The 16,670-nt window shown below is 44.1% G+C and overlaps 1 protein-coding gene across 10 annotated transcripts in view; it reads right to left on the minus strand.

The window, feature by feature from the left end:
* The window catches only part of MYO1B (myosin IB), a 163,944-nt gene that overhangs the window by 137,959 nt on the left and 9,315 nt on the right, over positions 1 to 16,670 (minus strand). Inside the window, exon 1 of one of the 10 annotated variants that reach the window (XM_036023153.1) lies at positions 8,649 to 8,760. The exons of the other annotated variants lie outside the window; for them this stretch is intronic. The gene's annotated coding sequence lies outside the window, so the exon portion shown is untranslated. Of the gene's footprint in view, positions 1 to 8,648; positions 8,761 to 16,670 lie in introns of those variants that run through there. 10 annotated transcript variants of the gene reach the window in all.

The raw sequence follows: 16,670 nt of genomic DNA on the forward strand, positions 1-16,670 counted from the left end.
GTCAGATCTGCTCTCGCCCCAAGCAACATGGCTTGTACACAGCCAGTCACATCCTCCTGGGATCTGGAGTCCCGGATGAATACGAAAGCCAATGGTGATGGCTGGAGGTTACACTCAGTAGTCACTGCAGCGAGAGCAGCAGCATGGAGACCAGCATGGTTTCTGCTAGGGATCCGGCAGCCTAGCCCTCCAGCCGTTCCTTGGTTCCTGCCTATCTTCCAAGTTTGTTTCCTTGCTGGTCTTTCTACCTCTCTGCAATTCTGTGAGTCTCTGCATTGTTTCTGCACTGCAAGCAACCAAGATCCCTAACTGGCATATTGAACACGAAGTACAGTGCCTAACATATAGTACTATACCACCGTTAGGTCTTCATTATTATGTACAACCTAACCTCTTTCTTCCACCCATGGTGAAAGCAATACAAAATACTGGGGGAGCCTTGGAAAGAACCACAGAGGAGTCTGGAAGCAGGGTCTCTTTATCTACAGCGCTGATTTGGCCAACCACCTGCACACCAACTATTGCCAGGTGACTCCACGGCTGCCCGAGCCCTTCCCCCCTGCTTGCCCAATCAAATACATATATATACACACACACACACACACACAACTGTTCTTTCCCCCATCTACTACCTATATTTCAACATACACTAATTTGTTCACTTGTATGTTTTAAGTGTAAAAACACCACTTAAAATATTGAAAGCATCACTTCAAAAATTCCTCGAAATCCATGACAATGCAGCATAAACATCCTCCTATACCATCTTGAAATGGCCATCTTCAACATAACATTTAATATAAGTAGTCTACTCCAGTCACCAACCTTATATTACAAGTCACCTACCAGTTAATGTCATCTGTGTTCGGGAATGTCAAGACCAGCATTTCCCAACCCAACAGTCCCACACAGCAAGTGCTAAATGACACAGGAGCACATCCACATGAAGTGCAAGGTCATTCCATTCCACTGTTTGATATGAAAACAGCAATGCTGAAAAGCTATTCCAAATTAATCACTGAGGCTAAGTTGAAATATAGCATCTGGTAGTCTCCCACATTGTTCAAAGTTCTCAGGGTACCACATATGAGAACAGGGATGTATTTTTAAGTTGTAACAGTTGTACTGTAGAATTTGAAAGAACATTCACAAATCAGACCTGAGGTTGCAGTGACTACAAGGATCAATATCAAGTCGTGACCATACTTTTAAATTTGAAGGAACTTTTAAAGCAAAGTCAGGAGAGCCACTCTTGCAGGAAAACTTAAGGAAAGCAGGGAACTATTGCTTTAATAATTGTAAATGAGGACACTTACACATCCATTGGAAGGTCATTAACACTATAGGTCAGATAGCACCTTCAGGGAGCCTCCTCAGCATACCAACAAACGTTATTATCTACGGCAGTTCCACTCACTAACCTGCCTGTATGCAGGTCATGTGTGCATGATAGCCCCTACCCTATTCTACAGAATCAGCTCCTTGGTGTCAAGGGTCGTACCTTATTCATCTTTATTTCCCCAAAGCCATAGTGCACAACCTCTTTGCACAAGGTAGGCATTCAGAGAAGCACAAGGGAAAACCAGTATGCAAATTTACGACTGACAAGTGAGGCATTCAGTAGTGCACGTTCTCCCAGCTGCCAGGAGTGGGCTGGGCAATCACAGCCGACCAGAGGGGGGATGATGGCTGCAGCTCCAAGCCACTTTGATCCGCTCCTCTAAAAACAGAACATTGTCAACAGACGACAGGAAACAGAATTGAGCTATTTGGCTCCCAAAGATGAGATCACTAATGCTTTTAAGAACAACATAAGAAACACATTTAAGTAAGCAAACGGGGCCAACGTAGCAAGATTTCATGAACAAAATAAATCTTAGCAAATCCCGATGACAAAACAAAGGCAAAAGAGGGGCCAAGTCTATAGGAGGCAATTTAGTACCTAACAGAATGAGCTAAGTGATTGAGAAAAACTGGAATTTCCTTCCTAAATCTTTAAAACAACACAAAACCTCATCTTGGAGAGCAGTAAGATTAAATTTCCATTCAATTCAGTTGAACCACCCTTCCAATAAGTCTCGTTGGTCTCTGGGATTGTGTTAAGTGTGAGGGACACATCGTGAATAATCATGGTACTTCCCCAGCCCCATTCCAACCCCCAGGAGCTCGTGGACCTGTGACAATCAAGAAACGAAAATAAGCAACTTTTGAAATTTCAAGTGATCTTGTTAATGATGGAAAGAAATACATGTTCACTATAGAAAACAATCAGAAAAATGTAGCAAAAAACATTAAGCCAAATTCAATACATTAATGCTTAGTCTAAAAAATCCTTTGAATTCATTGAAGTCCTTATGAAACCTGATTTTTATTAAGCAACCAATTGGCCATCATTTCTGCTTTTATAAATTTTGATGCAGGTATTTCTGCCATACGGTGGGAATGTGAACCACAGCCAGCGGCACTGTGACACTGTGGAGCTACAGCAACAACATCATCCCCACACTTACAAACTCAGCCAAGCTGCATGGCCATCTGCCCCTCCATTCTTTACTTCATCCCCTCCCCCATATGAGCAACCCATTTCATCAACAGCCTGCCCACCAATCATCTCTACCACAGGGCAGTGTCTAACATCTGGGAACAGGTTCAAACTTGTATCTTCCACCATTCCATACCAAAATACATACAAAAAAAACCCTCTACAAAGTACAGCTGACCCAGTGTCTCATCCTTGGCCTCTCCCTTTCTCCTACTTCTTCCCCCCGTAGCCAACCTTTTTCATTGATTACATAACCTTCCTCACCCCCACTTCCATCCTTTCCCCTCTGTTCCCCCATGTGACTGCAGGACTCAGCCTTCATACCAGACCCGGAAAGCAGGAGCCTTCACAACGGCCTCTCTGCCTTGTCGGGCCAGCACAGCCTCTGCCAGCCCTCCTTCCCCAGTCCATGAACCACACTGCCCAAGTGGCCTTTCTAAATCACAATCGGATCAAGTAAGCCCTGCTTTAAATCCTTCCATAATGCTCCAGTGTCTTAAGGCAACATTCAAATGCCTTAGCAGATTCTCAAAACAAAAATGAAATAAAGAATTTCCATAGGACCCAGCAATTCTACTCAAGGGTATGAAAGCAGGGATTCAAACAGCTATCTGTACATCCATATTCAAAGCAATAGTCAAAAGGTGAAAGCAACTGAAGGATCCATCAATGGATGAATGGATAAACAAACACGGATGCAACATGGACAAATACCGCATGACCCCACTTACATGAGGTCCTAGAACAATCCAGGCCATACAGACAGAAGGTAGAACAGTGGTTACCAGGGACCAGAGGAGGAGGAAACAGTAAGTCGTATAATGGGTACAGAGTCTCACTTTGGCGAGATGAAAAAGTCCAGGAGATGAATGCCGATGATGGTTGCACAATTATGTGAACGTACTTAATGCCACTTAAGTGTACACTCAGAAAGATTGCATGATAAATTTTATGTGATATGTACTTTGCCACAATTTTAAAAATTCCTTATCAGAGGTCACATGGCTACACAACCTGACTCAAGCCTTCCTCTCAGCCCCATCTTTCCCTGGTGAAGCTCCCCCCACCCCGCAGGCAAACCTCACATGACACACAAACATGCCAAGGCCACCAATGGCTGCTTCGACCAGCACACAGCTAACTAGGCTGTGAGTGTTTACCGGCCCAAACAATATCAGCTTACGAGGGCACAGGGACTGTCAGATGGCTGTGAGCACTGGACAAGGACATTCACTAGCAGGAGGGGATAGGGTATATCACTCAGGGGAGAGGAAGCCAGTCTGAGGAGAGGAATGAAACACACACATGTGCAGAGAGAAGCCGTGACAACAGAATTCACCGGACAGCCAGAAACTCTGTGTTAGGTCCTGAGATGGGCTCTAGTTGTAGGCGCTTGAGAGCTTCAGCTGAGCTTCTTGTCTTTGAAACAAATACCCACTGACTTGAACCAGTGAGCAGACAGACACTCCTCATAGGCAGCATGCTCGGAGCAAGCCAGAACGCCCCTGTGAAACTCAGTTTGCTTGTCTCCTGCACCCACCCCCACCGCCACCCTGAGAAGGCTTGAGTCCTCCATGTGTGAGTCCCATTGACTGGCGGCACACAGGACTCTGGTGTGCAGAACAAATGAATGGATGTGCAGTAGAGAGATTTGGGCCATTCCTGTTTCCATCATCTCTACCCTTCCCTCCATATCACAACGGACCAAGAATAATTAGAGAGCCTCAGAAAACACACCAAGAACACAAAAGATCAGCAAAGACTCAGGCTAGAAACCAAAGGGCAAGACACTTTCTCAGTATTTATCGACTAAAGGGCAAGTGGAATAAAAGCTGCATTCTCTAGAACGATTTACTCAAGCAGCATGTTTCCAAAGGAGTCGAGCTAGCAGGCTACACAAAACCGCACGGGGTACCTTGAAAGGCTCCCCAGGGTTTATATGGACCCTGCCATGCAGTTCCTCAGAGAAACTTATCCATGGCATTTACTTCACACAGTATAGCTGTCAGATTTTCCAACCCTTTATTCCAGTTAAAGCTACTACACACTGAGTGTTTCCCCCCTTTTTCTAAAGCTTTTTGTTAACAGTATGTAATTGACTACTGGTAGGATGGCTTTTGGAGAACCTTGGATTAGGGGGAAAATAATCAGCCTACTCCTGGGCAAGTTCCATACAGTAAGTTGCTGACTTATGTTCAAACTCTGGATGACACACAGGACATGAAATTATCAGGCAATGACAAAATGGAATAGATTTGAACAGGGAGTGAAAAACCAACGGCTGAAAGCAAATGGGAGCCCATAACTCATGAGACAGACTCCAGCCTTCAAAAGTCCTGTGACAAGCAAAGGCAGTAAACTCGGCATTCTGGTTATTACCCAAAGGGTGCCTCTGCACAGGCAGAGAGGGGCCAGGAAGCCCAGTGTCAATGCCAAGGCCTGCTCTGTCTGGGCGTGGGAAGGCTGGCCTTATCAATGACGCCGTCAACCGGGAGCTGGGCTGCCCTCAATCCCGGCACCGGCCAGTTACTAGGTTTGAAAGATAGCATCTAGACCTTTACAATTCATTAAAGTGACAGGTGAAAAAAGCTTTTTCCAACTATGGAAATGACAAATACATTATGTAGACTAATAAGAGGGATTGTTGAGTCAAAAATAACAGTGGCTGCTATGACAACATTGATGGTTTTGAATTATAAGGTACAAACTATCCTTTCTGGTGTCTGAGCAAACTGTCTGAGGATCCCAAGCAAAACCTTCTTTTAACAGAGAGAGAAAGGGACCCAGGTGTTGCACATCTGGTTTCCGAAAGGGCCAGGGCAAGGAGGGAGCTTTCCTGACCTGGCTGAGAATAGTTTTTCATACATGTTATGTTATATGCACCCTTCAACCGAATTCCTAAGTCACCAAACTTTTCAAAATACCCCCCAGTTTTTTAAAGAGACACTTCATTTCTACATTGGGAATGGATAATTTCCTACAGAAGTTTTGTAGCAAGAGCTTTACAGAGAGAATTCCCTTTTGATCAACCCCAACATGGGACAGCAAAGGCTTTGGATCACAGACCCAGACTCAAATCCAGGAGAATTCTGACCTGAAAACTCAGGGATGACAACCTCCATTCCGTCATGACATTATTACACAGGCTGACCGAGAGAGCAGAGCCCCTCCCTCTCAGAAGGCTTGCACTGGTTCCTTCCCTTCCCAATGCCACCTCTGCCTCTGATCCTGACAAGCCCCCTGATTCTCCCTGTGCATTCTTCTGGCAAGTGTGTCCAGGTAAATAACCCAGAAAGTTGCCTCATTTGCGACATTCCATGGGGTTCAATGCCCTGAAGTGGAAACGCAGCCAACAGCACTGCCCCACGGTCAGCACCCGGAGAAGCTCCGCAGAGTCCAGGCAGCAACAACCGTCAGAGGGCAGGGCGACTGCAGGGAATGACACCCACTCCCGAGACTTGGTCTGAAAACCACCCCCAGCCCTTCTCCACCCCCCACCCCCGACCAGCTCGGTACCCCTCACCAGCCAATATCCTAGAAGGTCCAGAATGAACAGCGAGCAGCCCTGGCTTCAGGGGAACCCACGGTCATGCTATCCTAATCACACTGGATGTCAGCATTAATGAGCTAATGTCTGAGAAGGCCTGTAAGTTCCTGTGGGACAAGGTAGCCAAAAACTATAAACCACTGTTAGAGCCAGAAACACAAACTCAGCTGTTAATTGGGACATGAGATGTGCTAATTATAACTCATAGACTCCTCAATTTCTTCCCTCAAGGCAGATTTTTAAAATTCCGTGAAGTCGTAAGTGTTTAGCTTGGCAAACCCAAGACCCAGGAACACCTAAATGAACGTAAAACTGCTCAAATATAACTGGCACACCCGACAGCTCTGGTTATTCCCAGCCGGTGTGCAGACACCAAATACGACCAGTGATCGTTAAACTGAATCCAGCCACCAGGGGAAACCCAGCTTCCTTCCAAATGAACAGGCCTGTGAGTCAGGGGGTCCCCATCTCATGCCACGTGCTAACATCCTCACCAAAGTCCTCCTGACCCTTGCCCCCTTCCCCTGCTTACATCGATGGGCTTATACTTGATCAGACCATCCAATCACTCAAGGTACTCCCTGTAATTCAGAGTCCAGTGGCTTGCACCTAGTCAGCTCTCACACAGGGCTTCTTGTACCCATCAGTTTTGGTGGCCCGTCCAGACTGGTTTTGGAAGACAACTGGCTGGACTAAGACGCTCACATAAGATAGCCTGGGATACACCAGAGCAGAACTACCTTCTTTTAAAAAAGGAATTGGTCAGGCTCTTTTCAGTGACAATGGGGGGAAGTGTGTGGAATTTAATGCACCCCATTGTCTGGACTAAGGAAGCGAGTTGCATCTGAGGGAGACACCAGCTGCTGCGTTCTGCAACGGACCACAGAGGGAAGAATGACTAGCACAGCAGCTCCAGGACAAGCCCCAGAAGATCCAAGTTGCAGGCTCAGCTCTGCAGCTAGCTCGCAGTGGGACCCCAGGCACACTGCCAATTCTGAGCCTCAGTTTCCCCCAAGGGGTCCACTACATCATCTCCTAAGATCCTGTCCCAGCTTCCATCATTTCTGAATTGACAAAAAAGGATCAACTCTGGAAAGACTGAGTTCCTGAATTTGGGGGAGAGCATGCATCCTGGGTCTGGTTGTAGAAAACTGTTAAAATCCAAAAATGCCAGTCCACGAGAATCTTTCTGAATGACACATTTACTCAGAAGTAAAGGAAAACAGCTCTCTTTATTCTGACCTCACCAAGAAAAAAAGCAATGTATTAAATAAGGGTCACCACACACAGCACCGACAGAAAAGCACAGAATCAACAGAATGATCGTGACTACAGGCGTTGAGGCACGTGTGAACGCGTTCCCTGTGTTTACAACCACGTGGTCAGCTGCAAATGGCATTGGCTATTTCAAAAACTTCACCTAGTTCTGAAAGCAGAAGGGGGTCTGAAATTCGGTAAGCTACATGATAGAAGAGAAAAATGTGCACTGCTCAGCAATGCGTCTTCAATAACGCCTGTGCTTGTGTTTCAGAAAAGTTCTTCAGACGATAAAAATCCAGAGGTCTAACACCTGTGTAATCAGAGAGAGATGTTTGTACATTTACATCAGGATATCATGAATGTTTGTTAGTTGAGAACTGATCAAACAAAAATAACTAAGATGTTCCAAAAAAGAGAGAGCGATAATATAAATTGAAAAGGCAAAACTACGCTGTCATTTAAAAAGAATTCTTGAACAAAATGGCTTAACCATAGTGGGTTATTTCAACTAAGCTGATTAAAATCAGTATCAGAATTTGGAAGCATTTTCTGGGGAAATTATTGTTTGGTTTTTCTAATGTTGGAAGCATTACTGAATTTAAAATCAAATGTTCTATTATACTTCCTTTACGTATCTCTAAATATATTCTAACTATATTCTTTACAGTATTTATGAAGATATACTATACAGCAAGTTACCTATAAGGCATGCCATAACTAAATAATCCTTTTAAGTCACAAATTAAAATGTTCACAAAAATGTGTGTCTACTAAGTTTGAATTTATAAATATTACCTAAATTTAAATAACAGTTCTGCTAATTTCCAAAAGTTCTATAGGATATGGCAATATTTCATATTTATATAAAGATACATACAAATGCCTCACACATCCATATATACATTTTCTCCCTTGAATATAGCATACAACCTGTAAAGCTATACAAAAATCAACTTTTAAAGTTAATCGGTTTGACCATGTATAGAACCATACAATAAATTTTTCCAAGAAAAGTTTGATAAGAAATAAAATAGTCAATATTGAACTATGTTGTCATGCTTGATTAAGAAAAGTTCATCCCCTTCTACAAGTACTTTATCAAAAACAAAAAGGTTTTCATATTACATTATTACATTGCAAATCGTCAAATTAAAAGGCATAAAAATTTACAACCCACCCTTTATCATGTTTCTCAAGAGATAAGGTAGGAAGGCAGATAGAGAGATATACAAAAGCCATAGAGAGTTTTTAAATGACATAATTATAAGGCCCCCTAGTTCAGAAAGTAAAACTGCTTACCAACTTTCCTTCTCCATTGTTTGTTTCCACTGATTTAACCAGCCCGTTAGCATTCAGTTCATATGAAAGGGAGAGACAAACATTCGTTGTGACAGGGAGAACACACTAAGTACAACAAATATTTTGCACACAGATAAGAAGGGGAAAGGAGGTCAATATCCTGTGGCCAGGAAGCCAGCCTCAGCTCCCACCCAGACTGCGGGACCTGATCAACCACGCAGTCGCCTCTGCTATGCCCAGCCTGCTGCCGCTCCGACCCGGGTGTCTGGTACGCACGGCTGGGGGAAGAAGGAATTAGAGACTCGTCTACCGACTCCTAGGCATTAGCTTTTTACCTAGGAGGAAAAAAAATGCTTAAGAGCAATATAACTAAGAAAGGAATGCCCACATAGGGCAGGTAATTCGCCTCAGAGGAATAGAGAGACTGAGCGAGGTTTATCGTTAGAGGCAGAACTATTATCATGATACAGGAGAATCAGATAACGATGGCCAAACAAACAGGTGGAACTTGTTCTTGACTTTTTGAGAATGAGGAGAATGTGGTTAAGCAGAAAAGAACTTTAAAGAAATAAGACAAAACATATGCAGAAGATAGTGACTAAGCAGGAGATGGCTGGTGCCAGGTCCTGCAGGCCCTACAGTTGGGAGAAGAGGTAAAGCAGAGGCAAGACGAGGGTGCCCGCCAAGGAGCTAACAGCCGCGAGTGCCGAGTGCCGGGAGAGTGGGGAGGTGGGGGGAGAGCCTTCCACAGCCCATCTCCTAGGTCTGCCTGCAGTTACCGCTGATGGCAGTGCGGCAGCAGGGACTGGGGATCACTGGTGATGGATAGTCGGATGGAAAATAAAGCTGAAGACAGGCATTATAAATAATGGGAGCTCACCATAAAATTATTTTATTCAAGGATAGAGACAATCAAAAAATGTAAAGGAGGTTCAATCAGGGGACAGTCTGAACCCGCTGAGAGGGTGACCAGGAGGGGAGTGGGACTGCTCTGTGCACTGCATTCCAGTGGGCCAGCCAAGGGGCAATGCCGCCTGGCCTCGGGTCAGGCTGCTCTGGGACTGTGTTCGCCCTGAAGAGCACCTTTGTCTGAATGCCTAGAAAGCACCATACAAGACAGCAGCAGGGAATCCAGCTGGGCCACAAATTGAGTAGCTCAGGAATAAGAACGAGGGTAGGACAAGTAGAAATGAAAAAAAGAGAAAAAACAGATGAATCTATCATAAAAAGTGAGAACCTAATTTGATGAAGGGCATAGGAGAGATCGGAGGGTTAAGAAAACTCAAGAGGCTCTCTCATCCAAGTGCGTAAGGATTGACAGTTTAGCTGGTTGGTTTTTCAACAAGCCAGATACAGTTGGAAGTCATAAAAAATGATACATACCTACACATATATCCTCACTGCAGGGCACCTTTTGTTTTTAGAGAGAGAGGAAGGGAGAAAGAGGGGGAGAGAAAGAGATAAACACTGATGCAAGAGAAACATCTATTGGCTGGCTTCTCATACACACCCCAACCAGAGATCGAACCTGCAACCTGGCTGAATATGTGCCCTGACCAGGAATCAAACCCACAACCTTTTGGTCTACAAGACAACACTCTAACCAACTGAGCCACACTGGCCAGTGTCCTACATATATTATTTTAAATTAAACCCTATAAAGTTGGTTGCTTGCCACTCTTGTGCTATAGTGCCAAGGCCCTAAGTACATGTCCACTGACTGTAGTGCCCAGTGGTCTTTCTGTTATCAACCACCCTCACGGCAGCATCCTCCAGGTCCAATTTCTTTAAAGAAGGCAAATGGGAAACGATGTGGGGTAGCCTGTGTTACTCTTGACAAATGCTCACTACTCCTCTACGGCAAGATTCTACAGCCCTGCCAAGCTGAATTCAGGCACAGGGCCACTGAGGCTTCACAGCAGCCCTTCCCTCCGCCACAGGGACCAGCACTGTCCCCGAAGAGGCTGTTCCATCACAGGGTCGAAAGCAATGTGCAGCCAAGCCCCCACCTGACCTACAATGAACACAGGGTGACTGTGGATCATTGCTTCGAGCCACCAAGATTCTCGGGTTTTACATGACCACAACTGAGCCAACCTATCCTGAAAGGCTGGCAATCTTAGTGGAAATACTTTTATTTCAGGATCCCCAAAATCAGCCTCCCCTCATCAGCTATTATCATCTTTAAAAACTTACCAGGTGGTTTCCAAACCATTCAAATGAATTTTCATAGAAACAACTACTTTTTGCACACATATTTAAAATTGTCACATTAAACAGAACACATACGACTGCTATAAGCAGGTCCGGCATAAATTCAATCGAGTCTGGGCAAGCGTCTGTCTCCACCGGTGGGCACAGACAAACTCAGGAGCTCGTCACAGGGTAGCTCTGAGCATTTAGCGTGTCACGGGCACAGCTGATATATTTTACTCAGGACGGGAACAACAACTAATCCAGCAAGTATGGAGGTCACTAAGAGCTTGTACTGTTTCCTAAAGTGGTGAGCCTAGACGACTGTACGAATTAATAGTACTATCATATTACCAGGTTACAAACCTGGTTGGTTTTCAGCACTAAATCCAACTACCATATTTATTCTTCCCCAAATCTACAGTCAGAAGTGCTTAAGTCATTTTTAAAAAAGCACAAAAATAACACTTCAAACCCACAACCGGACACAGTCAAGAGTACAAGGTCACATGTCATTCCAATGACCTGCCTCTTAAAGATAGAAAGAATAAACATACAAGTTACTATTAAAAACTAAATTTGAGTTTTGTATTTTAAAATTACATACTTTAAAACTGTTGACAGACAAAAATGTTCCTCTCAAGGTTGCCCAGCAAAATCTTGGTGCTTCTATTTTAGGTAGACAAACAGTAACTCTATCTGTAATTTATGTACTTTTAGAAATCAGATAACCTCTTCAACAAAAATATGAACTTTTATGTAGAAATGATACTGATATATTTCAACAAACTATTGGAAGAAATACCATGTAAACTCATATACACCACAGACCCCAAAACAACCAACCCTAGTTTAAATAACATATACTCACAAGTCAACTCTGACCTCTTCACCAATACCATGCATGAAAAGACTCCCTCCTCAGCATCAAATAGAATAACCTTAACCTCTATATAGTTTTAATTCAAAAAGCAAACAACAACAAAAATATCTGAAGAAGAAAGGCAATAATACTGCACCCACTAAAATAATTCTGCCCCAAGACTCAACTGGAATACCTATACAACACTCAGTCTTATTTTAACCAAGGCAGGCTCCTGAAAAGAAAGGAACTAAAACTAAACTCTCAAGAGAAAACCATTACGCAGTTTGTGAAATAAGGTAAACTCAGATGTAAGTTTCACTAAACCCTGGCCTAAATGATTGTTCCCGTTGTGGAGTGTGTGTGTGTGTGTGTGTGTGTGTGTGTGTTTTAAGCTACAAGATAAGCAACCCTGAGGACAGCATTACAAAATCAGTCTTCTCATCAAATAAAATTCACCACCAAGTTCACCTAACACACACTTACACCTGAGGAAAGAACACTTCACCACAGGAGATGAGTGAGGTTGAGAGGGAGTAGAAGACAGACAGAAGCGATTCCAGGAAGAGAAGACAGCTGAGGCCCCAACCCTGCAGACCCTGGACACCAAGAAACCAGGAGGTGATGGGTGAGCCCTGAGGAGCACAGGCCACCAAAGCCAAGGGGCAAGTGTGTGACAAGAAAGAGCAGAAGGTCAACAGTGTAGAGGATGAGGGAACACAGGGCAAGGAAAAAAACAAGTGGGTCACCAGGCTTAGATTCCATGCGGTAGGGGCTGAATTGTGCCCCCCAAATTCTCTGTGTCCCTCCAAAGTTCATATGTTGAAACCCTAATCCCCAGTATCTCAGAATGTGACTGCATATGAAAACAGGACCATTAAAGAGATGATCAAGTTAAAAGGACACCATTAGGTGGGCCTGCACCCAATGTGACCATATGAGGACACAGCAAGGTGGCCACCTGCAACCCAAGAAGAGAGGCCTCAGGAGAAAACAAAGCTGCTGACACCCTGATCTTGGACGTGCGGCCCCCAGAAGCGTGAGAAAATAAACTTCTGTTGTTTAAAGCCACCCGGTCTGTGTACTCTATTACGGCAGTCCTCGCAAACTCATGCACCATCTATAACCCCTTCTACAAACTACCCACTTCTACCTCTTCCTCCACAGCTAAGGCTTCGGACAGAACCAGCTGGGGCAGTTGTCAACCTTCCAGGAACCTTCAGCTCATTCGGCACATGCCACTGAAACAGCCTCAAATAAAATGTCACCACTCGTTGGCGGCCTACTGCAACCCCCTCCTCGAACCTCTCTCCTGCCCTGGCTTCCAAGTGGCCGCTACTTCCTGGCTGTCCACTTCCTACTCCCATCACTTCTTATTTTCCTGAGTAACTTTTCTGTCCTCTTCTGGGTACAAAATAACATTCCCCAGAAGTCTATCGCCCACCTTCCTCTACCCTCACTGCACCCTCTAAGCATTTCTAACAACATCCACAGCAACTTAAACTATACCTAGACGCTGGTGACCCCATTACTGAAACCTCAGGCACTGGCCTGTCCCTCTGCTCCAGACCCTACACTTCAAAGGTCTGCTGCGCCGCACTCACTGCCTGGAGCCCAACAGGCTACCCACTCCAGGCCTGACCCGCCAACCATTCCCGACATGCCGACACCACGCGGGCCAGAAACTTTCCCTGGCCCGCACATCCAGTCACAATGTACATCTCCTGATCAAAGAGGAGTACGTAAAATATTCACACAATCTCTGGCACAATCACCTCGTTCTCAACATCTGTTGTAAGAGAATCATCCAAAATATGGAAAAGGTTGTATGTAAAACAATGTTCGTCACGGTATTATATACAACCACAGCAAAGAGACAGAAACAACCCAAACGCCCAATAATAAAGGGATGTTTAAGGAAATTACGGTGCTCAATGGAACAATACACAACTACAAAATTTATAGAAAAATAGGTACTCTATGATTACAATCATTTAAACCATATAAATAAAACGCTTAGAAAGCAATATTTAGAAATGACCATAGCTGACATTTTAGAGTAGTTGGCTCAAGTGGTGTCTTTTTTGGCTCCATTTTCCAAACTCTCTGTAATGTTCTTAAAATGATTCTCTAATACAAAATATGCAAAAGATAGTTCTAGTAATTTTGGACTTTCTGAATTAGTTGCTTCTAAGATAAATGGGAAAGTTTACTACAGAATTCCCTTCAAATGTCACTCCATCTCCATGATACACCTGTTGCAACATCTAAAGGAAACTCCCACAAAATAAAGTCTCCCCCTAAATCCTATATGTGCAGCCCTCAGCATGAGATCCTAAACATTGATGAATTTTTTCAAGAAACCCAACTGGACACATAACAGCTGCATGGCCGGGGAACTGGGCTGGCAGCATCAGTCACAGTTATTAGCTGTTCTAGGAGGAAAAGACCACCGTGCACAGGCGGCTGCAAGAACACAAGCGGAAAGCTGGAAGAGGAACCACAGGAGGAGAAGTGGCCCCTCTATCAAAGGTGTAACAGGCTCACTGACTGCCAGGTAGGGATGGGCATGTTCTCCATCCAAGGAGGAGGGGCGTTGTCGACTGTGCAGCCCTAGAGGCTAGGAGATCGTTTCTAGGTCACCTCTAGAGGGTGTAAAATGACGTTCCCTTTGCCATTTTACCTATGCCTTTCTGTTCGTTTTTTAAATTGGCAATAAACGACGAGTATTAAGATTGAGCTGACAAGTGTACCATTATTTCTTCAACACTCATGCTCTACCCTTGGCATGCCTCAGCTAAACCCAACAAATGTCTCCTCCTCCACGTATCGATGTATGTGAAATGAAACAGGCAAAAGCCACAAACATAATACAAGATCTCATGCCCACACCTACACGGGTCTGTGATGAAACCCGATGAAGCAGTGTGGGGTAGGCAGACCCTCTACAGCCGCTGCTTTACTCAGGAGTGGGGTGCATATCGTTTCTAATTCAAATCATTCCTAGGATGAGTCCATCTGAACGGTAAATGCCAGATCCTAGTTCTACCCACTCCAAAAACCCAGATTCTACTGTAACAGTACCAGCAGACAAAGCATATTCATAAATATTTATGTTACGTTCAAACTGGGCATTTGTGGTGGGAGATGAAGAACATTATAAATGGATGAATAAGGCACAGGAAGGCATCATCTTATTTAAATCCCTTCAACTAGATTTTATATGCCACTGTGAAATTTCACTGACATCAGTAATTTTCCCAAGTAAATGGCTCTTCTGCTGACACAGGCAAGATCTCTGTCATACCTTCCTTGAAATCTGTGTCAGTATTAATCTGAGATCCTTACAGAACACCCCTGCTTAGGAACGAGTTCCTGCAGATGAAACAAGCTTAGCTGGAAAGTCCGTTTCTTCACCCAGAATCAGACAAGAGGAGGTACATAAAAGGAAAGTTGGAAAGTTTTTAAAAAAGTAATTAAAGTCAATGGGCTTTTGAGGAAATGTGTCAGATTTGGCAAAGTTCTCTTTGTAAAAATATATTTTGGTAATTTTCCAGAATTCCATTCTTCTAGTTTGGAAAAATTTAAAATTCTGACACATAACAAAATGATACCAACATTTTGGTAGACAAGCCTGAGCAAAATAGGTTAAGAAGGAAAATTTAACTTCAGCATTCCCTCAGCCTCTTGGCCCTCAACCCGATTCCTGCTGCTTTTAGGTCAAAGGCCCCCAGAATCTACTGAGTGAGGAAGTTCACTCATTCATTCTTTCATCCATTCATTCCACGTGTGACTAAAAAAAGGCAACTTAATTTAGATTTTTGAGGGTAAGAAGGTACATTTGCTCTTACAATTAAAAATAAGAAAGAAAATATTCTTTAATTTGAATGCAGAAGTGCAGGCATCATTTCTTCAGGACAGCAAGGAGAAAGACGGGGTGTTGAAAGGAGGGGACCTCAAGGGGGAGGGGAGTAAGTGGAGACCCAAGGAGACCGAGTAACAGATGGACAGAGGCCCACTCAGGGAGAGCAGGAAGAAACAAGAAGGGAAAATAATGACAGTAAAAGAAACATGCAAAGGTAAAGGACAGATGGACAAAAACAAGGGGGGGTGGAAACGGGAGGGAGGTGGGGAGGGCTGGGGGGTGGGCTGGGATGGGAGTAAAAGGCAGAAAACTGTACTTGAACAACAATTAAAATAAAAAAAAGAAACATGCCAGAAAGAGTCTCACAAGAAGCCACACGCTCATCTTCTAACATACCGGGACACTTCTGCTGAAGACTTTGAAACACGGTTGCATTTCCACTACAACAAGCATAAACGGGAAAGCACTCCACCTGTGCACGCGATTAGAGCAGCCAGACCCCAGGTGCCCCACCGGCTCCAGCCCACTTCAGTGAGCCACTTAAGCTACTGCCAGCCTGGCCCTTTTTTCATAAAATTTGTAAAAGTCACCCTAATCTACAATACTAACACCACTGCTGTTAACACTTTGGTCTATTCCTTTGCCATCCTTGTTCCTATATATTTTTCAGGAGTAAATGGAGTCCCATATCAAGTCACAAATTATATGCACTGCTTGGATTTGAACAGATCTGAGTATCTGGCACTGGGGAGAAGGAACCCAGGAATCCCTTTTCAGGAAAGACTGAATAGTAACTAACATCTACGCTGAGCACTTGTTTTGTACCAGACATTATTTTAGGCTTTTACATGTGTTAACACACTTAATCCCTATTATAACCCAAAGAAGAAAGCTCTATTGTTACCTGTATGTTGCAGGTAAGAAACAGGAAGCAGAGACAGATTAAGTTCCATGCCCAAGAACATGGGCCACTAAGCAGAATAGTCAAGTTTCAAAACCAATACTTTCTCCAGAGCCCAATCCGTGACCACTACACCCCACTGCCTGCCATGGAGACAAGAACTCATCACCACTTAACAGAGAGCCAAGCTCAGATGCAAAG

This window comes from Phyllostomus discolor, chromosome 4 (assembly GCF_004126475.2).
Source record: "Phyllostomus discolor isolate MPI-MPIP mPhyDis1 chromosome 4, mPhyDis1.pri.v3, whole genome shotgun sequence".
NCBI classification, from domain to species: Eukaryota; Metazoa; Chordata; class Mammalia; order Chiroptera; family Phyllostomidae; genus Phyllostomus; species Phyllostomus discolor.